The sequence below is a fragment of the Sminthopsis crassicaudata genome, chromosome 1 (genome assembly GCF_048593235.1).
Source record: "Sminthopsis crassicaudata isolate SCR6 chromosome 1, ASM4859323v1, whole genome shotgun sequence".
In the NCBI taxonomy this organism is placed as follows: Eukaryota; Metazoa; Chordata; class Mammalia; order Dasyuromorphia; family Dasyuridae; genus Sminthopsis; species Sminthopsis crassicaudata.
In genome coordinates, this window is record NC_133617.1 from 116165644 (window position 1) to 116188939 (window position 23296).

Genomic DNA, 23296 nt, shown 5'->3' on the forward strand with positions numbered 1-23296 from the left:
TTCATGGACCACTGCCTGCCAGGCTTTTCTATCCTCCACTATCCCTTGAAGTCTATCCAAGTTCATGTTCATTATTTCCAAGACATTATCCATCTCATCTATCTCATCACCCTTTCGCTTTTGCCTTCAAGGTTTCCTAACATCAGGTTCTTTTCTAATGAATCCTGCCATCTTAGGCATGTTTAATTCTTTATACCACATTTGCCTTTATAGTCATACAGCTGACAGAAATTGGTAATGTAAAATGATACTGTGCTTGTTGTTTATTGACTTTCAAAAATATCTTTTAATAATTTTTTAAAATTACATCTTAAATTTAAATCTTTTAAAAAGTGAATTTAAAAAATCAAATATGTGTTTAATCTTTAAAAAAGCCCCAAAACTTTTTTTCCAGCCAGTAATATTTTGTACATTTTTTAAGAACATATAAGATTCCTTGATAAATGAAATCATAAAAATAATTATGCAATGATACATATAATTAATATGAAGTGAAATAGCAGACTCATTAAAGCATTGAGTTAGTAAGACTATGCAAGATTAGTCTAGGTTGGAGCAGCTAGGTGACACAGTGGATAGAGTACCAGCCCTGAAGCCAGGAGGACCTGAGTTCAAATGTGGCCTCATACAGTTAATACTTCCTAGCTGTATGACCCTGGGCAAGTCACTTAACCCCAATTGGCTCAGGGGTTAAAAAAAAAAAAAAAAAAAAAAAAAGACTAGTATAGGATAGTAGTTTACTTTTAAAATCCTATGGAATCATCAAAGAAAATAATGGGGACACTTAATAGCTTTAGCAAAGTTTAAGGCTACAGAATAAATCCAGAAACAATTAATAATAATTCTATGCAAGGACAACAAAATCCAAGATGAAATAATAAAAATGGAAATACTATGCAAAATAATATGTTATTTTTTCATTTATATCAAGTCCAAATCTTGGTGACCTCATTTGGGATTCTCTTGGATAAGATACTAAGGTAATTTGCTATTTCATTCTCCCCCCCCAAAAAAAAATTACAAAAAGTATAAAATATTTGGAAGTCAATCCACTAAAGCACACAAAATACATATAAATTTAATTATAAAGTACTCCTTGATAAAATAAAGAACTTAAATAGTTGGAAAACATTAAATGCTTGTGCCATGCCAATGCAATACAATTAGCAACACAACCAAATCTATCCCAATCAAACTACCAAAAAGATATACTTTATAAACAATATAGAACAATACCAAAAATCATGTGAAGAAAATAAATTATCAAGGAAAAAATGAAAAGAAATAGAGATGGAGGACTTCTGGCCAAGATGGCAGCGTGGAGGCAGACAGCTGCTTGAGCTCTGTGTTTTCTCTCAGGACTTACTTCATGACAAGCCTCAGACTTAATGCTTGACCAGAAAAGAAACCCACAAATAATCACCAACAGAAGACATCCTTGAAATTTGCCAGAGAAGGTCTGTGTTTCCTCGGGGGAGGGTTGAACAGACTGGGCACAGACTGAGGGCAGGCAGTGAGAGCGAGACAGACAGCTCACACAGCTCAGACCTGAGGGGGGGAGGGATACGATCTCTGCCGTTTCTGCAAAAAGACTTTTACCCCAGTGTGGACATTCTGTCTTGGCAGCAAGCCAGGAGCAGCAGAAAGGGTGTAAACACCGGAGGTAAAGATTAAAAACCCGGAAAGCTAGCGTCTCTTGGATCCCAGCCATCCCCAACCCCCACCTGGAGTGACTCAGCTCGTTCTCAGAGCCTCAGAGCACATAAGCAGAGCAGCCATCTCTGTCCTGTTAGTGGCTCGCTGCTGCCCTCCCCCCCAGTCTGTAGAGGAATCCCATTAACACCATCCAGCCCCATCCCCCCCAAAACAGACCAATTGTTTCTCTTGTCAATTTGTTCTCTTCCATTCCTGCTCTGACAAAATGAACAAAAAATTCAAAAGGATTGTAACTATTGACAGCTTCTGTATGGAGAGAGAGCAGACTTCAAATACTGAGGACACTAAAAGCAGATTGTCTCCAGAGGAATCCCCTAACGGGGATATGAGCTGCTCCTCAATACAAAATAATCTCATTGAGGAAATCAAAAAGGCTCTCACAAGAGAGCTAGAAGAGAAATGGGAAAAGGAAAGGGAAGCTTGGCAAGAGAGCCTGGAGAAGTTATCCAGAGTGGATAAAGAGATCAAATCATTGAGAAGCAAAATTAGTGAATTGGAAAAGGTAAACAACTCAAAGGAAAACAGGATTAGTGAGCTGGATAAAGAAAACAGCTCTCTAAAAAATAAAATGGATAAAATGGAAAAAAATTCCATAGAAGAAAAAAACTCACTTAAAAACACAATTGGACAATTACAAAAAGATATAAAAAAGGTGAGTGAAGAAAATACATCATTGAAAATTAGACTCAAACAAGTAGAAATGAATGACTCAAGGAGAAACCAAGAAGTAGTCAAGCAAAACCAGAGAAATGAAACAATTGAAAAGAATGTCAAGTACCTTATTAGAAAGACAACAGACCTGGAAAACAGATCCAGGAGAGACAATTTAAGAATAATCGGACTCCCTGAAAAATGTGAGGAAAAAAAGAGCTTGGACACTATTTTCGAGGAAATTATCAAAGAGAACTGCCCGTATGTTTTGGAAACAGAGGGCAAAATAGACATTGAAAAAATTCATCGATCACCTACTGAAAGGGACCCTAAAATCAAAACGCCAAGAAATATAGTGGCCAAGTTCAAGAACCATCAGACAAAGGAAAAAATACTGGAAGCTGCTAGAAAAAAGCAATTCAGATATGGAGGATCCACAATAAGGATAACCCAGGATCTAGCAGCGTCCATATTAAAAGAACGCAGGGCCTGGAACATGATATTCCGAAAGGCTAAGGAACTTGGTATGCAGCCAAGAATAACTTACCCAGCAAAAATGATCATCGTTTTCTAGGGAAGAAGATGGACATTGAATGAAATAAATGAATTCCATCTATTCTTGATGAAAAAAACAGACCTACATAAAATGTTTGATCTTCAAATATAGAACTCAAGAGATTTCTAAAAAGGTAAAAAGAAATCTTGAGAATTATACTTCTGCCATAAAAAATATGTAAAGAACATATGTATAATTTGTCCTAGAAACTAGAGGTGGAAAGGAAATTATATCATAAAAAAGTGTAAAGTGGTGGTACAGCATCTCATGAAGAGGCAAAGGTAACCTATTATATCTGAGAGAAAGAAAGGAGGGAGATGAACATAGTGTGTATCAATAGACATATTTGATTTATGGTGAAACTTCTTCCACTTCATTGAAAAGTGAGAGGGAAGGAGTAAGCTAAGGGGAGGGGAATACAGAAATTGTGAGGAAAAGGGGTAAAATAAGGGGAGGGACTTTAAGATGGGGGAGGGATACTAAAAAGGGAGGGCTGTGAAAAGCAAGTGGTGTTCACAAGTTTAATACTGGGTAGGGGGGTAAGAGGGAAGGAAAGGTGAAAAGCAGGGGTTAACAGGATGGCAAACAATATAGAATTAGTCATTCTAACCATAAATGTGAATGGGGTAAACTCCCTCATAAAAAGGAAGCAGTTAGCAGACTGGATTAAAAGTCAGAATCCTACTATATGTTGTTTACAGGAAACACACCTGAAACAGGGTGATACTTCAAACTAAAAGTAAAAGGGCGGAGCAGAATCTACTATGCTTCAGGCAAAGCCAAAAAAGCAGGGGTAGCCATCCTCATCTCAGATCAAGCAAAAACAAAAATTGATCTAATTAAAAGAGATAAGGAAGGGCATTATATCCTGCTAAAGGGTAGCATCAATAATGAAGCAGTATCAATATTAAACATATATGCACCAAGTGGTGCAGCATCTAAATTCTTAAAAGAGAAATTAAGAGAGCTGCAAGAGGAAATAGATAGCAAAACTATAATAGTGGGAGATCTCAACCTTGCACTCTCAGAATTAGATAAATCAAACCACAAAATAAATAAGAAAGAAGTCAAAGAGCTAAATAGAATACTAGAGAAGTTTAATATGATAGATCTTTGGTGAAAGCTAAATGGAGACAGAAAGGAGTATACTTTCTTCTCAGCAGTTCATGGAACCTATACAAAAATTGATCATATACTAGGACATAAAAACCTCAAAATCAAATGCAGTAAGGCAGAAAAAGTAAATGCATCCTTTTCAGACCACAATGCAATTAAAATTACATTTAATAAAAAGCCAAGGGAAAATAGACCAAAAAATAATTGGAAACTAAATAATCTTATACTAAAGAATGATTGGGTAAAACAGCAAATCATAGACATAATTAATAACTTCACCCAAGAAAATGACAATAATGAGACATCATACCAAAATGTGTGGGATACAGCCAAAGCAGTAATAAGGGGAAGTTTTATATCTCTACAGGCCTACTTGCATAAAATAGAGAAAGAGAGGGCCAACGAATTGGGCTTACAATTAAAATTGCTAGAAAAGGAACAAGTTAAAAACCCCCAGACAAACACAAAACTTGAAATTCAAAAAATAAAAGGTGAGATTAATAAAATTGAAAGTAAAATAACTATTGAATTAAATTAATAAAACTAAGAGTTGGTTCTATGAAAAAACCAACAAAATAGACAAACTCTTAGTAAACCTAATTAAAAAAAGGAAAGAGAAAAAGCAAATTGTTAGTCTTGAAAATGAAAAGGGAGAACTCACCACTAATGAAGAGGAAATTAGAACAATAGTTAGGAGCTACTTTGCTCAACTTTATGCCGATAAATTCGACAACTTAAATGAAATGGAAGAATACCTTCAAAAATATAGCTTGCCCAGATTAACAGAGGAAGAAGTAAGTAGTCTAAATAGTCCCATCTCAGAAAAAGAAATAGATCAAGCTATTAACCAACTTCCTAAGAAAAAGTCCCCAGGACCAGATGGATTTACATGTGAATTCTACCAAACATTTAAAGAACAACTAACTCCAATGCTATGTAAACTTTTTGAAAAAATAGGGATTGAAGGAGTCCTACCAAATTCCTTCTATGACACAGACATGGTACTGATACCTAAACCAGGTAGATCGAAAACTGAGAAAGAAAACTATAGACCAATTTCCTTAATGAATATTGATGCTAAAATCTTAAATAAGATATTAGCAAAAAGACTTCAGAAAATCATCCCCAGGATAATACACTATGACCAAGTGGGATTTATATCAGGAATTCAGGGCTGGTTTAATATTAGGAAAACTATTAGTATAATTGACCATATTAATAATCAAATTAATAAAAACCACATGATCATCTCAATAGATGCAGAAAAAGCATTTGATAAAACCCAACATCCATTCCTACTAAAAACACTTGAGAGTATAGGAATAAATGGACTATTCCTTAAAATAATAACGAGCATATATTTAAAACCGTCAGTAAACATCATATGTAATGGCGATAAACTAGAACCTTTCCCTGTAAGATCAGGAGTGAAACAAGGTTGCCCACTATCACCATTACTATTCAGTATAGTACTAGAAACACTAGCCTGGGCAATAAGAGCCGAGAAAGAGATTCAAGGAGTTAGAGTAGGAAATGAGGAAATCAAACTATCACTTTTTGCAGATGACATGATGGTATACTTAGAGAACCCCAAAGACTCTGCTAAAAAGCTCTTAGAAATAATTCAGAATTTTAGCAAAGTTGCAGAATACAAAATAAATCCACATAAATCCTCAGCATTTTTATACATTACCAACACAATCCAACAGCAAGAGATACAAAGAGAAATTCCATTCAAAATAACGGTTGATAGTATAAAATATTTGGGAATATATCTACAAAAGGAAAGTCAGGAATTATATGAGCAAAATTACGAAACACTTGTCACAAAAATAAAGTCAGGTTTAAATAATTGGAAAGACATTCAGTGCTCTTGGATAAGCCGAGCAAATATAATTAAGATCACAATACTCCCTAAACTAATCTATTTATTTAATGCTATACCAATCAGACTCCCAAGAAACTATTTAAATAACCTAGAAAAAATAACAACAGAATTCATATGGAACAACAAAAGGTCGAGAATTTCAAGGGAAGCAATGAAAAAAAAATTAAATGAAGGTGGTCTAGGTGTACCTGATCTAGAACTATATTATAAAGCAACAGTCACCAAAACCATTTGGTATTGGCAAAGAAATAGATTAGTTGATCAGTGGCATAGGTTAGGTTCACAGGGCAAGATAGTGAATAAAAATAGCAATCTAGTGTTTGACAAACCCAAAGATCCCAAATTTGGGGATAAGAATTCGTTATTTGACAAAAATTGCTGGGAAAAATAGAAATTGGTATGGCAGAAATTAGGCATGGACCCACATTTAACACCACATACTAAGATAATATCAAAATGGGTCCAAGATTTAGGCATAAAGAACGAAATCATAAATAAATTGGAGGAACATGGGATGGTTTACCTCTCAGACTTGTGGAGGAGGAAGGAGTTTGTGTCCAAGGGAGAACTAGAGAGCATTATTGATCACAAAATAGAACATTTTGATTACACCAAATTAAAAAGTTTCCGCACAAACAAAACTAATGCAAACAAGATTAGAAGGGAAGTAACAAATTGGGAAAACATTTTTACAGTTAAAGGTTCTGATAAAGGCCTCTTCTCCAAAATATACAGAGAATTGACTTTAATTTATAAGAAATCAAGCCATTCTCCAATTGATAAATGGTCAAAGGATATGAACAATTTTCAGATGATGAAATTAAAACTATTTCCACTCATATGAAAGAGTGTTCCAAATCACTATTGATCAGAGAAATGCAAATTAAGACAACTCTGAGATACCATTACACACCTGTCAGATTGGCTAAGATGACAGGAACAAATAATGATGAATGTTGGAGGGGATGTGGGAAAACTGGGACACTGATGCATTGTTGGTGGAGTTATGAAAGAATCCAACCATTCTGGAGAGCAATCTGGAATTATGCCCAAAAAGTTATCAAACTGTGCATACCCTTTGACCCAGTCGTACTACTATTGGGTTTATATCCCAAGAAAATACTAAAGAAGGGAAAGGGACCTGTATGTGTCCAAATGTTTGTGGCAGCCCTTTTTGTAGTGGCTAGAAACTGGAAAATGAATGGATGTCCATCAATTGGAGAATGGTTGGGTAAATTATGGTATATGAATGCTATGGAATATTATTGTTCTGTAAGAAATGACCAACAGGAGGAATACAGAGAGGCTTAGAGAGACTTACAGCAACTGATGCCGAGTGAAACGAGCAGAACCAGGAGATCATTATACACTTCAACAATGATACTGTATGAGGATGTATTCTGATGGAAGTTGATATCTTCAACATAGAGAAGAGCTAATCCAATTCCAATTGATCAATGATGGACAGAATCAGCTACATCCAGAAAAGGAACACTGCAAAATGAGTGTAAACTGTGAGCATTGTTTTTTTGTTTTGTTTTGTTTTGTTTCTCTTCCCAGATTATTTTTACCTTGTGAGTACAATCCTTCCTTTGCAACAACAACAAAAAAATTCGGCTCTGCACATATATATTGTACCTAGGATATACTATAAGATATTTAATATGTATAGGAATGCCTGCCATCTAGGGGAGGAAGTGGAGGGAAGGAGAGGAAAAACTCGGAACAGAAGGGAGTACAAGGGATAATGTTGTAAAAAAAAATTACCTATGCATATGTACTGTCAAAGAAAATGTTATAATTATAAAAATTAACAAAAAAAAAAAGAAATAGAGATGGAGAGAAAGGCATAACACTTTCAGAGCTCAAACTATATCATAATGCAGTAATCATCAACTAATATGTATTGGTTAAAATACAGACAGGTAGATCAATGAAACATAGTAGAAAAGGAAAAATCAGAAACATTGGAATTAAATAACCCAAGATTCAATAAAGTAGAAAATACAAATTATTTAGAAAAGAACTTTCTATTTGATTTGAAAATAAACTGCTAAAAAAAAAAAACTAGAAAGCAGTTTGTCAGAAATTAGACTTAGATCAACATTTTATAGCATATTTTAAAATAAATCCTAATTGGATACATGATATTAATATTAAAGATCATACTATAAAAGAATTAGGAGACTAGCAGATCCTATACCTCTCACAGATATGGGTGCAGGTGTATTCTTAACCAAACAAGGGATAGAAGCAATTACAAAAGGTAAAATAGATAACTTTGATTACATGAAACTGAAAAACTTCTGCAGACATAATTAATTTACAAAGCATAGAAAAGCCTTCAAATGGGAAAAAAAATTGTAACAGATTTCTCTAAGAAGGCTTTGATATCCAAGATATGTAAACAACTAACAGACTACACACACAAACACAAACATACACATAAGTGTATGTGTGTGTAATACATATCATAGGTGTAATTTTAAATCCTGGTGCTCTAACTCAGAGTTAACACTTTTGCTTCTAGTATTTTTATATTACTTGCTTTCATAGCATTTGATAAGCAACATTCCAAAAATTGCATACCTAGATATCTTAGGAAGAATAATGGCATTCAAACTAAGCTCAGATTGTTTGAATATGGATTACAGTTTTATATAATTACAGGATCTTAGTTATGTGTACAACATACACAGATGGTATTTGAGTAAATAATGCCCTAATACTAAGAAAACTGTGTATGTGCATGTGTGTATACACAGACCTGTGAGAGATGAAAGGAACCCAAGTGTCGTCTACCTTATGTAGAAAATTTGTACAATATTCAAGAGTGACACTGTTACCCATGTAATCTTAATCTTAATTATATATATATGTGTGTGTGTGTGTGTGTGTGTGTGTGTATGTGTGTGTGTGTATATACACACACACACACACATATATATAAAATCTTAAATAAAGGATCACACAGACACAGACACAGAGAGTTACACAGTCACACACATACACACACACACACACACACACACACACACACACACAAGGGAAATCCTCTATGGAAAATTTAGGGGAGATAATGTAAGAGAACTGTATAAAACTCATCCAATGCCAGGCTCACATAATGAGTCAAATTATTGTCATACCTAGTTTTTGAACTTAAGGCATTTTGGAAGTTCTCAAAATTCTGTATCCATTTTACTGAAAAGCTAATATTCAGTAAAATCTACCTAATTGTAACCATAGTTAAAGGTAACTTGGTTTACTATGAATACTTGAGCAGCATCACAAGAGATGAGAAAGCATGGGATGAGTTGGGATCGCCACTGCTGTCAGGAGTGGTCACATCAGCTAACAAGCATTTGTTAATCTCTCATATCAGTGAGATGACGGATCCATAGAAGTGTCTTAGTATTTTTCTCTAATGACATGTGATAAACAAGCCACTACTATTTACTCAATATATAAAACTTTCTTCACATATCCCATTTTGTTTCCTCTTCCTTCACCTATTACCTGAGGGATTTATAAATTGATTTACAAAAACCTTAATTCTTGACAAATAAGAGCTAAGACTTTTATTGTTTTCAATTTTATCTTCCTTCTACCACTCCTTGTTCCTTTCTCCATTGTGCCATTTGAAGTTATTCTCCCCCCTCTCAAAAATGTAGAATTACAATAAATCTTCTGAAACTGAATCACATCTAGGCATAAATGCTATTCAAGGTAAATCACTAAGCATTTTTGTCCAGTAGCAACAGCTTCAGACCATTTGTCTGTAACATGACATGGACTGAGATTGTTATCCACAATTTTCCCTTAAGAGAGATTCATTTGTTTACATATTCCATGGACATGAATACAATAATGTCCCCTACCCTTCACTCCCAATACTGAGTACACAGCATGTTATGGAAATGTTTCATCCAAGCTGTTTCCATTATAAATTGCTAAAATGTGAACTAATAAATCATAAGAGGTCTGAAGGGGGCACTAGAACTTAATATGCATTTCTTAAAGGCTTCTAAGTCTGAGTTATATTATCACAGAAGTAGAATGTGTATATAACCTTTGGGGTCAACTAACTTTTCCCCAAGGTTCTCTGAAGCATAATTATCTATGCTTTCCCCCCTTTTAGTGCCTGCCTAATCGCATTTTCAATGGTTCTAGGGGTGGGGCTTTTAGAAAATCTCTTGGAAAACTTTACCCCATTTATTAGCCTTACTGTCCAGATATTTGTCACAAGGGGATAAAATGTTTTCTTTAAAATTCCATCCTGTTAATCTTGCTTAGAGCCTTTTGTACTAACCCACATAATTTCTCTCCTCTCTAGTTGATAAGGGGTTTCTGTTGGAACTTTTCTGTTTAGTAGAACTCACTCATAAATCATCCTCTTAGGCCCATAATCATTTAATTTTCCCCTTCAGTTAACTCCCTCTAGGTAGTCTAAATCAGATTATTATTACATTTTATATTTGCATAATTTTCCCAAAGCCATTCAAAACATTCCATACAAACATGATTGCATTAACCCTTTTAATATCTCCAACCAATAAGAAATGAAACCGTTTCTGTTTGGGAACATTAAATAAACTGAGTTACTGAATAATTAAGTAAATAAGCTATAATTAAAGCATAACTGAACCAAAGTATTGATCATAAAACTAAAATATTATAGCACTAAGGCATTCCTGATCCAAATCCTATCTCTTCTATTCTCTACCAATGTAACCTTAGGGAGAAAAATAACTTTTTCTTCTCACTTTTCCTCACCTATAAAATAGGGAAGAGAGACATACAGGACTAGGTGATTTCAAAGGTATTTTTCCAGTTCTAAATTTATGAGGCTTACTTTGCAAACCAATTAATTCTTATGCTGACCATTACTCACAGTAGTTCAAAGAAAACAAAGCCATGTTACTTTCTTATACCTGCTCTAGAAAAGTATATAATATCCAAGAAAATACCTCATAACTTTTGGGGTAGTCTGAACCTGTTTAACTTACCATCTGCCAGGTCATTAAGTAATTGAAAAGGGAACATTTCAGGGATGAAAAAGAGATAAACATAATACTAACATGTTTTTCCAGGGTCCTATCTCTGGCTTTACCAAAAAAAAAAAAAAAAAAAAAAAAAAAAAGAGAAATAGTGTTTATATTAGGAAATATCTTTCAACAATAATTGAGTAGAAAGGTTAGAGAAGGAAATAAAAGTGCTTAAATAATAACACTGCACTTCCCCATACCATACCACACTATACCACACCACATATCACCATTACTACTCATAGAAAAAGAAGAATTGAGAATGGACATGATAGGTGCCTTCTAATATTTGAAATGTTGGCATGTCAAGTGAGAAAAAAAATCTTATTTTTGTTAGTCCTAGAGGGGGCAAAATCAACACAATGAATAGAATTGAAGGAGATACAGATTTGGATTCCAAAACAACTTACACATAAACCAGCATGCTGGCTTTTCTTCATATATGTCATCTCTTCTCCCATAGTCATAACTTTGCACAGGCTATCCTTCATGTCTTGACCATTATCTTTCCTCCCCTCCAACTCTTAGATTCTTTAGCTAAGCCTAGCTAAGGTAAGCTAACTCGAGACAAATTCTCTATAGTTGAGGTGTGGCGCTTAGAGTGAAGGCCTGATTCTGGGAGCTGATTGGGAAAGTGTTGTCCACTACTCTTTGAGAAGCTGATTAGAGAAAGTCTGCTTTGTTCTCTAATACTATGTATACTTTGAGAAAAGGGAAAAAACTGTCAGAGATATGCCAATAATTCTCTAAACTATCCTTCATGGCTCAAGTGGGAGAGCCTCTCAAAGTCTATAGAACATTCCTAAATATTTCTATAGATCTCAAGCTTAAGGTTATTGTGGTTGTTCAGTTGTATTTGACTTTTTGTGACCCTATTTGAGGTTTTCTTCACAAAGACACTGGAATTGCTCCTTGCTGAAAGAGCTTAATACTGCCTCAGCAGCTCCAAAGTATCAGAAAAGCATCTTTGTCCAGTAGCAAAGTGAAGAAATCTAAAGGTGTAACAGTTCCACCCAGTAAGTATAATGGACTGTTCCACAAAGAGACCAAAGACATCAGGGCTTCCAGTCCAGAATTGTGAATTGCTGGGCAGTTTGGCTTTGCTACTGATGCTACTGATACTGCCTCATTGTTTGAGTTCTGTAAGTGTGTGCCAAATCTTCCTAAAAGAGACTATGTACATTGGCAGAAAGTTATGACCTAGATACACATGGATAAGACAATTAAGTTTTTGTTATTACTATTGTTGCTTTACACTATATTAATTAAATATTTTATCGTAATGAGTTATTGTTAAGCAAATCCAATGAAGATTCAGGAGCTAGACTTATGAGTAGTGAATAAATAATTCCACCTACATCATGACTACACATAGAATCTGAGAGCGAGTTGTAATTGCATAAAAATCTTTGCTTGGGAAAACTCCCCGTGGCAGAGGTGGGGGTGAATCAACCTCGACCTAGTAAGAAGCTAGAGAGAGTTTGATATTGGTGCCATATCTACTATGATACATACAATATTACACAAACCTATTAGAAAAGTACAAAAGTATAAAGAAGTCACTACCAATTCCTGAGTTTTAATAGGAAGCTAAGGGAAGGCCATTGTCAATGTGAAGATAATATCAAAGAATTTTTCATAGAAGATGTAGTATTTAATCTGAATTTTAAAATTTTTTTAAAGTTATTAGCTTTTATATATGATATATATGTATATTTAAAAGTTATTGGCTATTAATAAAAACTATTATAAAAGCTAGTAGTGATTAAAAAGGCAAAAAGGAGGAAGAAGTATGACAGTTCAGAGGGAAGAATGTGAACAATTATAGGGAGATGGGAAAATATAACATTCAAAGAACAGAAAAATGTAGTTTGGCTAGGGAAAAGAGTACATGGAATTAAGGTAACTTCATCTCAGATGACATTACACTTTCACTAAATTAAAAATGCAAGAAGCTACTTTATATCAGCTAAAATACCTCTAAAGATTACTAGTTACTTTGTATTCATATGATTCCACTTATACTAAAAGATAACCCAAAAAATTACTGTCAGGATTTGAATTCAAATTCTTCAACCTCAAAGACCATTTGTTCTTTCCATTAAAAAATTCTGTCTGTCAAAATCCAGCAACTGATAGTAATAGCATGAATTTCAGGAACCCCAATAAACAGAATAGAGATAGTTTTCAATGAATAGACCATTCAGCATCTTCTAAATTTAAATGAGTTGATATGATTTTCAAGTCTGCTAACTGGTTGTGTCAGCACAGGGAAAACGTCAACAAATAAATCAAGTAGCTAGTGTTTCTAAGAAAATGTAGAATCAATACTCTATGATAAAATCCTGCTAACCCATGCAGAAGCATGTTCTCTAATGGATTTAACAATAGATAAGAGAAATAAGTCCATTTCCATCATCTTTGACACTGACTAAAAGGGGAATCAAGGTGAAAGCAACATACAAACATACAGAATTTTGGAATCTGACAGAACTTCCAACTCTATCTATTACAATCTCTATCCAAACAAGTATTTCTTATTTAATGCCATGTATAACAAATGACCATCCAGATAAGTCCAGAAGACTTTGCTTTGATTCTAATTTGTATCTGTTTTGTATATGATAGTACATGTACATGTTGGTTGTCCTTTTAGCATAGCAGCTCTCAAAAAGAAAGCGACTATTTCACTTCTGGTTTTTTGTTTTGTTTGTTTGTTTGTTTGTTTTTATTCCCAGTACCTAGCACAATGTCTGGTAAATACTAAATGCTTAATAACAATTGATTAATGATGAAAGTAGCTTTCTATGTGCAAAATAACCATAATTTTAGTTAGTTTTGAGTATAACTTTCTATTTGTATTAGAAGCATCCATTTCCATGCCTCTTGAAATTGTGATCATTTATATCCCTCATATATTTCATAAAATGCAGAGTTTGTATGCCAAAGTTCTTTTGAACTCTGGAGAAGAGGAAAGGGAGAGGAACATTTTCAAATTCAACCCAGACACTCTCAAATACAATAATCCCATTAGATATCCCATTGTGGTTATTTCCCTGGCCTCTCCTCATTGTCTAACACCAAAGCTTATCTTGCTTGGAAGTATAAAAACAGTCTTCTAGCAGATTTCCATCCTGCTGCTACTCTCAATCTCAGAGTTAATCTTTGGATTAAAGAATAGTAAATGCTTAATTTTGTAAAAAAGAAATAAATAAAATCCTTACAATTAACTACAGTTAACTAACACAGAATAATTTACATTGGCTTCCCTATAATTCCATAGCTGGTATTGTAGGTTGGAGTTAAACCCAATTTTTCCCAGCACGAACTTAGTACTCATCTCTATTCCTTCACTATATCTTCAACACAAAGAAAAAGGGGGTACATGTTAAAGAAAGATCCAGGGAACATGCTACGCAATTTGATAGATTGATATCATTTGATTTGGTAAGTTCCAAAGGAAGATCAGGAGTAGAGGTTACCAACCTGGTGCACTAAGCACTTGAGATACTCTTGTCAACATAAGAAATGTGTAGTAAGTAACTAAATTATTCCATCAAAATTTGTCCCTTTATGCTATTTTTGGTACATATTTAATTCTATTCATTTTGAGCCAAGGATATAGGAAGGCTTACTAAAATCAGAGAGAGTATCCCGCTCCCAGGGCTACCAGGAAAAGTGAGAGTAACAAAAAGAAAAAAAAAAAAATTTCAAAAGAATCCTAGGTGCTATTGGACAAAAAAAAAAAAAAAAAAAAATGTATTCTCTAGATACAAATAGCATCTTCCTTCATAGATCCTTTGTAGTAAATGTAGGCATTTATAATAGTTAAAATGGTTTAGTTGCTCAAAATTATTTTTTAAATATCTAATTTTAATTTATGGAATAAAATAAGCATTTCTATAACATAATGTGATAAAAATGATTGCACATGGAAGTGCATATCTATTATTTATAATTTGATATTCCTTTTAAATATATAACAAAGTTACATGTAATTTTCCCTCTTTATTTCTCTTCCTTTCCCTCCCCTTCATAATTTTTCTATTACTATATCTAATGTTCTTTTGGTTCCAGTAATTTTGGTCTTCATTATTTCATGCAAGTTTATCCATATTTTCTAAAATCATTGAGCCCATCATTTCATGTAGCACAGTAATACTCCATCACAAAGACCACAACGTGTTTATCTATTCCCTGTATCTAGGTGGTTCTGAGGGGAACATTAAAAAAAAAGAAAGTTACATAACTTTATTATATATTTATAAGGAAAAGCAAGTTGTATTTAATAGGTTCATAGTTTCATATACAATAATCTTTTTTCTATTCTATCATGTAATAGAAATGCTTGTTTCATTTCTTAAGTTCAGAATTTTAACAAAATTAAAAAAGAAAAACAAAGAAGCCTTGGAGCAACCTAAAAACAATACAACTTGACTTCTGTAAGGTTCATAATTTTCCCCTATTATGTGGACATCAAAAGTTTTTAAAAGTAAAATTTAGATTTCTAACTGGTTTGATTAAAAAACTCTTTAAAAACTTACATTTACAAATAAAAATTTAAAATTCTAGAATAAAAATATTTGATCTAATACAATCCAACAAACATATATCACTTATTATGTACTATGCATTGGTTAGTTGTTGTCCTTTATTCTTGAAGAGGACCAAAATGACATCCCTATGTTAGCATCAAGTTACAATGTATTTATCTGTGACTTATTAGACCAATACAAGTTCAAAAGCTAGGCACAAATAGTTCATACGAACATTTATAATTAGACTCTCTAACTTTGTACATCTTGCCTTTCTCTGAAAAAAAGAAAGAATGGAAAAAAAAAAAATAATCCCTGACCTCAAGAAACATGCATTCTACTAGGGGAAGGGGCAGAGAGAATATCATATGATTACAAAGTAAATGATTAAACTTGAGAAGGTAGAGAACATTGATGAACAGGGGTAAACAGAAAAGGTTTCCTGAAGAAGGTGGCCTTTAAGCTGATCCTTAAGGGAAGCTGAATGTCTAAGAGGTGGAAAGGAGGAGGAAAGCATAAAATCTGCATAAAATCACTGAGATGGGAAAAGGAATGCTGATTTTAGGGAATGACAGGCAAATATATTTGATATACTAAATGGTGTGAAGTAAAAGCAAAATAAAACTCAAAAGGTCAGTTAGAGCAAACTGAAAAAATCTGAGTCTTCATTTTTTCCTTTAGAATCACTGAATCACTGTAGAATCACTGAAAGTTTTTTTTTTTTTATTTCCTTTTAAAGTTTATTTTTATTTATCCCAGTTACAAGTAAAAACAACATTTGGGGGGGGTTCCACATGTAGATTCACTTTTTACATATTTTCTTATGAATCATGCTGGGAGAGAAAAATCAGAACAAAAGGGAAAAACCATGAGAGAAAAATAAAATTGAAGAAACAGGTGAAAATTGAACATAGCATGTGTTGATTTACATTCAGTCTCCATAGTTCTTTCATTGGATGTAGATAGCATTTTCTATCCAAAATTTATTGGGAATATCTTGGAATCACTGAACTGCTGAGAAGAACCAATTCTTTCATAGTTAATCTTTGCACAATCTGCTATTACTCTGTACAATGTATTCTTGGTTCTGCTTGTTTTGCTCAAGATAAGTTTGTATAAATCTTTCTATGCCTTTGTAAAATCAACTTGTTCATCGTTTTTATAGAAACATAAAATTCCATTATTTTCATAAAGCATGACTTATTCAGCCATTCCCCAATTGATAGGCATCTATTAATTTTCTAATTCTTTGCCATTACAAAAAAAAAAAAAAAAAAAAAAAAAAAAAAGCTGCTACAAACACTTTTGCACATGTGGGTCTTTTCCCCCTCTTTATGATTTCTTTTGGATACAGATACAGTAGAAGCTCTGCCAGATTAAAGGGTATGCATAGTTTTATATCCCTTTGGGCATAGTTACCAAATTCCTCTCAAAATGGTTAGATCACTTCACATCTCCACCAACAAGACATTGTATCCCAGTTTTCCCATATCTTGTCCAATATTTGTCATTATATCTTACTGCCATTTGAGCTAATCTGAAAGGTGTGAGGTAGTACCTCAGAGTTGTTTTCATTTGCATTTCTCTAATCAATTGTGATTAAGAGCATTTTTTCATATGATTATAGATGGTTTTAATTTCTTCATCTGAAAATTATCTGTTCATATCCTTTGACCATTTATTCTTATAAACTTGTCACAGTTCTTTATATATTTTAGAAATGGGACCTTTATCATAAACACTGGTTGTATTAAATTTCCCCAGCTTTGAGCTTCCCTTCTAATTATTTGGTTGTATTGGTTTTGTTTGTATGAAACCTATTTAATTTAATGTAATCACAGTTGTCCATTCTGCATTTTATAATGTTCTCTATTTCTTCTTTGGCCATAAATTCCTCCCTTCTCCAAATATCTGATAGGTAAACTATCCCTTGGTCTCTTAATTTGTTTATAGTAACACCCTTCTCATCTTAATCATGTATCCATTTTGATCTATTTTTGGTTTGTGACGTATGATGTAGGTCTATACCGATTTTCTGAGATATTATTTTCCAATTTTCCCAGCAATTTTTATGAAATAGTGAGTTCTTATCTCGGAAGCTGAAGTTTGAGGGTTTATCAAATACCAGATTACTATAGTTATTGATTATTGTGTCATTTATATCTAATTTATTCCACTGATCCACCACTATTTCTTATCCAGTACTATATGTTTGTGATGGTTGCTGCTTTAAAATAGTGTTTTTTACTGTAGGTTTTTGAAAAGAAGAGTTATCTAGTCAGAATTTTTTCTCCTTAGGATAATTAATTTAGCAATTGTGAAGAATATGGATTGAATAGGGAAGCCAGAAGTTCAGTTTGGAAGCTGTAGCCATAGTCCTGGAGAGAGATGTTAAGAACTTGAACTAGGATTATGGTCAGGTGAATGGCAAGAAGGGACACACAAAAGGATTCCACAGGAATAAAAATCAGATGAGATATGAAGTCCAACCAGTCCTTCAATTAATTTCTACCAAAAAAAAATGAGTTTGGAAATTCACCATTTTGTGTTTTATTTGCACATTTAATGCAATAATTGTAGTTTTAGTTAACTGTCCTCTCACTTTTCTGGAGTATTTCAACTTTGGGTCACATCTGATTGATTTTGCATTCAAAAGTACCCTTGAAGAAGACTCATTCTTGAGTTTTCCACACAATCCAACTTAATCATAATTTTCTTTTCAATAGAGCTTGTTTGTTTATATATCTGACCCTTGCTAAAATGCAAAATTCCTTCAACATTCTATAGACATTTATTAAGGACAAAGTGTGAGCAAAATATTGAGGAAGGTCTTAGGAGAGAAGTACAATTAAAGTAAGACACAGGCCCTGTCCTTGTAGAACCTCTACTTTAGAAAGTGGATAAAAGACAACTCTAAAATGTGATATTTTATAACACACAAGTTCATTAGAAAGTTACAAAACTTTAGAAAAAGAGTGAAGAGGAAGGGGAAAAAACCACAAAGGGTGAGTGAGTTGTTAACCCAGGTAGGCTTCTTGGTTTTAAAGGCTTTTATTTTGAAGAAGAGATGGGAAAGAATTCCAAATACAGAGAATCTTTTCTTTTACCTATCTCTTCTCATTTCTAGCATTGAGTTTTTATCCATTAGGTGTGCAATATATTTCCATGGTCATTTATTCAAATAATATTTATCAAACACCAATGTACTAGATGTTGTGGGGTTCAGAGATAAATAAGGCACAGACTCAATTCCAGAAGGAAGTCTAAATCCCACATCCTACAGTGACTTCAGATAGCAACTTCTCACTTATTTGCTCCAATAAAAATCTCTCTCCTTTTAATCAAAACTCATATATACTGCTCTCTGAAAGCTATTACATTGGAAGCCTCTGACAAGTTGATACATAGGTGCTAATGATTGATAGTCCTAATAATTTACTTATTTAGGATTGCAAAGATGAAACCCCAAAGAATAAATTTCTAATGGCACAAATAAAGCAGTAGTCTGATAAGCAAAGCATTTGATATGTAAAGGTCCTTGGAAGGAAACCTTGGCACATCTCACACACATATTCTGAATGTCTCTAAGACAATTCTTTCTGTGTAAGTTCTGCTAAATCTAAAACCTCAGACCTCTCATAGATACTTTAAACTGAAGGCTGAAAGTTTCTTAACCCAAAGAAACAAACAAAAGCAAAATTCATTTCATGTCATCAGCCCACAGCAAATTTCTTAAAGATTTTTTGCTCCCCCCAAATCTATTTCCAGTTGAATTAATATCTAGTGTTGAATTATTCACTACTATTTAAATTCAGCAATTCCACCTGACCTTCTCCTGAAAGGCTATATTTTCAGGCAAGAGAAAAATCCATAATATTGGCAACTGAAATGATTTTGTGATTAGCATTTTCTATAATGCTAGGTTATGTATGAGCAATATAGAATGTCACATTCATATTCAGGGTCAAATTTTTGATCAGGCTCTGAGTCTGTAAATGAAAAAGGAAACATGCAATGTCCAAGGTCTCATATGTGCCACTTATCATGCTACATAGATCAAAACATTTATTGTTGTCAAAGACAAAAATTCACAGTTACTATGGCATAGTTAGAGAAACTGAATTTGAAATTATAAGATCTAAATTCAAATCCTAGATACAGCTATGTAAATCGCTTCATAACGATTGTTATGTTTACAAAGTACTTTAAATTATTTCATTTGAGACTCACAATGAACCTGTAAGGTAAACATAAACATTATTAGCCAAATTTTAATTATGAGGAAATTGAGGCAGAGAAATATAAAGTAATTTGTCCTGATCACACAGCTAGGAAGTGCCAGTGTGATGTTACATGACTTCAAAAATTTAGAGCCAGAATCTACCTCAGAAGCTATCTAGTCTTACTCCTCTTTTATAGATGAGGAAACTCAGGTTCAAAGATACTATGACTTGCCCAAGATCACACAAAAAGTGATAGAAAAGGAATTTGAAATCAGAGCTATCTATTTCACTTCAAATCTAACACTTTAATCATATTACCACATTCTTTAATCTCTGGGTTTTTTTGTTTCATTGTCTATTAAACATAATAACATTTTAACTCAATACTTAGCTCATAGGATTATAGCACAAATAATTTTAAAATACCTATACAAATATGAGTTATTGTTATTCTGCTCTGTAAACTTGGAAAAAAATTTGCCTCACTCCTGGAATGTTCTTTCTGCTTATTTCTTCCTCTTGGGATCTACTTCCTTCACTTCAAATCCCATATTGTGTTGCTTCTTTTAATTCCTAATTACCCCATAGGTTAGTGATTTCTGCCCACTTCCCCTCCACATACACACAAAATTATTCATTTCACATACAGCTATGGGCATGTTATATCCTCCTCTTATCTTCTACCTACAAGTAGAATGAGAGAAGGGACTTTTTTATTTTTATTTGTGCATCTCCATCACCTAGCAAGCACAGTGTCTGGCACATAGCAGACACTTAGTAAATGATCATTGGTTGGTTGATTGTTATAAACTTTGGAATTATTGAAATTCCAACAAGGTCTGAAGTAAGAATCAAATAGTGATATTTTTGTGCTAAGGTATGTTTAAATACAAATGATCACTGGTTTTCCCTTGATATGTACCAAATAAAGGAGGAAAAAGGTAAATTTAGGAAACCAGAGGTATAGATAATTAATAATAAATGTTTCCTTGAATTTGATCTTATTTCAAAGACAATAACAAAGAACCATTCGATTCTCTTAGGAAAATTCTAAGACTTGGATCTGACATTTTTAATTTAAAAAGAACTAAAAAATTTACAAAGCTCTTAACATTTTGCTCCTAGGTAGATCATGAATGATAGTAAGATCTCTGTCAGAATACATAATGTTGATATCCATTTACCTCTGCTCTCTGCTTTACAGAAAGGATAAGTCTAATAAATCCTTTGTCTAGATTTCTTCTTTGTGTTTATTAGCATTATCTCAGTATCTCTCCTGGCCAGTTAATTGAGAGAATGAACAATGTCATCTACTTCTCTATCAACAATGCTTGGCATGGTATCTTGAATACAGAAGGTGTTTAATGTTTGCTTATAAAATTGGAGTGAATTAATTGAATATTGATTTCTTAAAATGCAAATGTATCCAAATAAAGGTTAAATTCCTCTTGAAAAAATGACAAAGAGGCAGCTGGATGGTACAGTAGATGGAGCATTGGCCTTGGAGTCAGGAGGATCTGAGTACAAATATGGCCTCAGACACTTAATACATACTAGCTGTGTGACCTTGGACAAATTACTTATCCCCAATTGCCTGTTTAAAAAAAAATAATAAGAGGGACAGCTAGGTGGTATAGTGGATAGAGCACCAGTCTGGAAGTCAGGAGGACCCAAGTTCAAATCTGGTCTCAGATACTTAATAGTTCCTAGCTGTGTGACCCTGGGCTAGTCACTTAACCCCAATTGCCTCAACAAAATAAATAAATAAATAAATAAAAGATGAACTTGACAGAATAAATTAGTGGAATGTTCTAACTCAGAATGCCTTTCATATAATAGGTATTTCCCATATGCTTGTTGAGTTGAATTGAAAATACAGATAGACCAATAGTTTTTATCTTTTCTCCTACAGAAAAAAATAAGAGAAAAAAAATATTGTAAGCATCAAATAAACAAAAGTAAATATTGAAGGAAAGAATCCTTTTCAAAAGAAAAAATCCTTTTCAATTTGTTTCATCATTGGATCCAAAATACATTAGACAGGAACATTTCAGAAATTCTAGGTAACACTCGTGTTTGGATATTCTTTTAAAAAAATATATAGCTAGCTAGCTAGATAGATAGATAGATAGCTAGCTAGCTAGATAGATAGCTAGCTAGCTAGCTAGCTAGATAGATAGATAGATAGATAGATAGATAGATAGATAGATATAGATATAGATATAGATATAGATATAGATATATAAATATAGATATAGATATATAGATATATATTATTTCTCATTAAAAATAAAAATATCCCATTTTACCATATCTTTATCATTAATAAATAATGCAGAAAATGTAAATTAATCATAACCCAATTAACCTAGAATAAGACTTTTCAATTTTGCTATATTTTATCATAAAATTAAGTTCTAGTCTCATAAAAAACAAGAACATAAGTCCATATCAAAAATATCCATATTTTTAAAATCACTCAATAAATATGTATTAAACTTATATTATGTATAAAATATTTTTACTATGAATTAAGTATGAACTACCAAGAAGTAATTCCTTTCTATAGTAGAAACAGCAAAGTGTGTAGATTTTGTTATTTTCCCTGCTCTCAAGAAGTTTAAAATCTAATACAGAATCTATAATCTAGTAAAGAGTTCATAATGATGCAATATAAATTGCTTTGAGGCAAGAATTGTGTTACTTTTATAATGTCTAGCTGTTAATAAATGTCTCTTGTTTTGATTCCAGGATATAATCTGGAACCAAGAAATAGTAAATATTTTTATAATTACCATAATCCACATTTTATAGGGTTTTATGTATAAAGACATCTCCCTCACAACAAACCTATAAAGTAGATATTACAACTATTATAAGAGCTAGCTAAGTGCAATGAATAGAGTTAAGACACAGTGTCATATCTTATCTCTAACACTAAGTAATTGTGCAATCCTGGGCAAATAACTTAATTTTTTTTTTTCTGTTTCTGTAAAGTAGGATAAAAATAGCTATAATAACTGCTTTACAGGTTGTTGGGAAGAGCAAATGATATAAAACAAAAATTAATGATAATAGCATTTTTATATAGCACTTTAAGATTTGCAGCAAGTTTTACATATGATCTCATTTGACTAAAAAAAACTTCAAAATCTTCAAGTATTTTAAAATACAAATATGTTTACTATTATCATCATTATTTTACAAATAAGGAAACCAAGATTAAATGATTTATTGAAGATTATGCACATTATGCTACTAGTATTCTGATAATGTCAGAGAAAATCTAGGGGGGTCTTGCAATACTGTTACAAATTAATTTCAATAAATCATATATTCTTGTATTTTATTGACATAATGTGAGAGAAATGACTTGTAATCATTAAAAGAAGATTCAATTATGTTCATTATACTGGAAAATGCAATATTACATTTTATAACTATTTTTAGTGGCAAAGGTTAGAACAAAATTGATTTTCTGATGTACCTATGAATTAACCAGAATATTCAATTAATTGGGACCCTTTTTACCTAAGTATGAGAATTCTGACTAGATTTTATCTTAC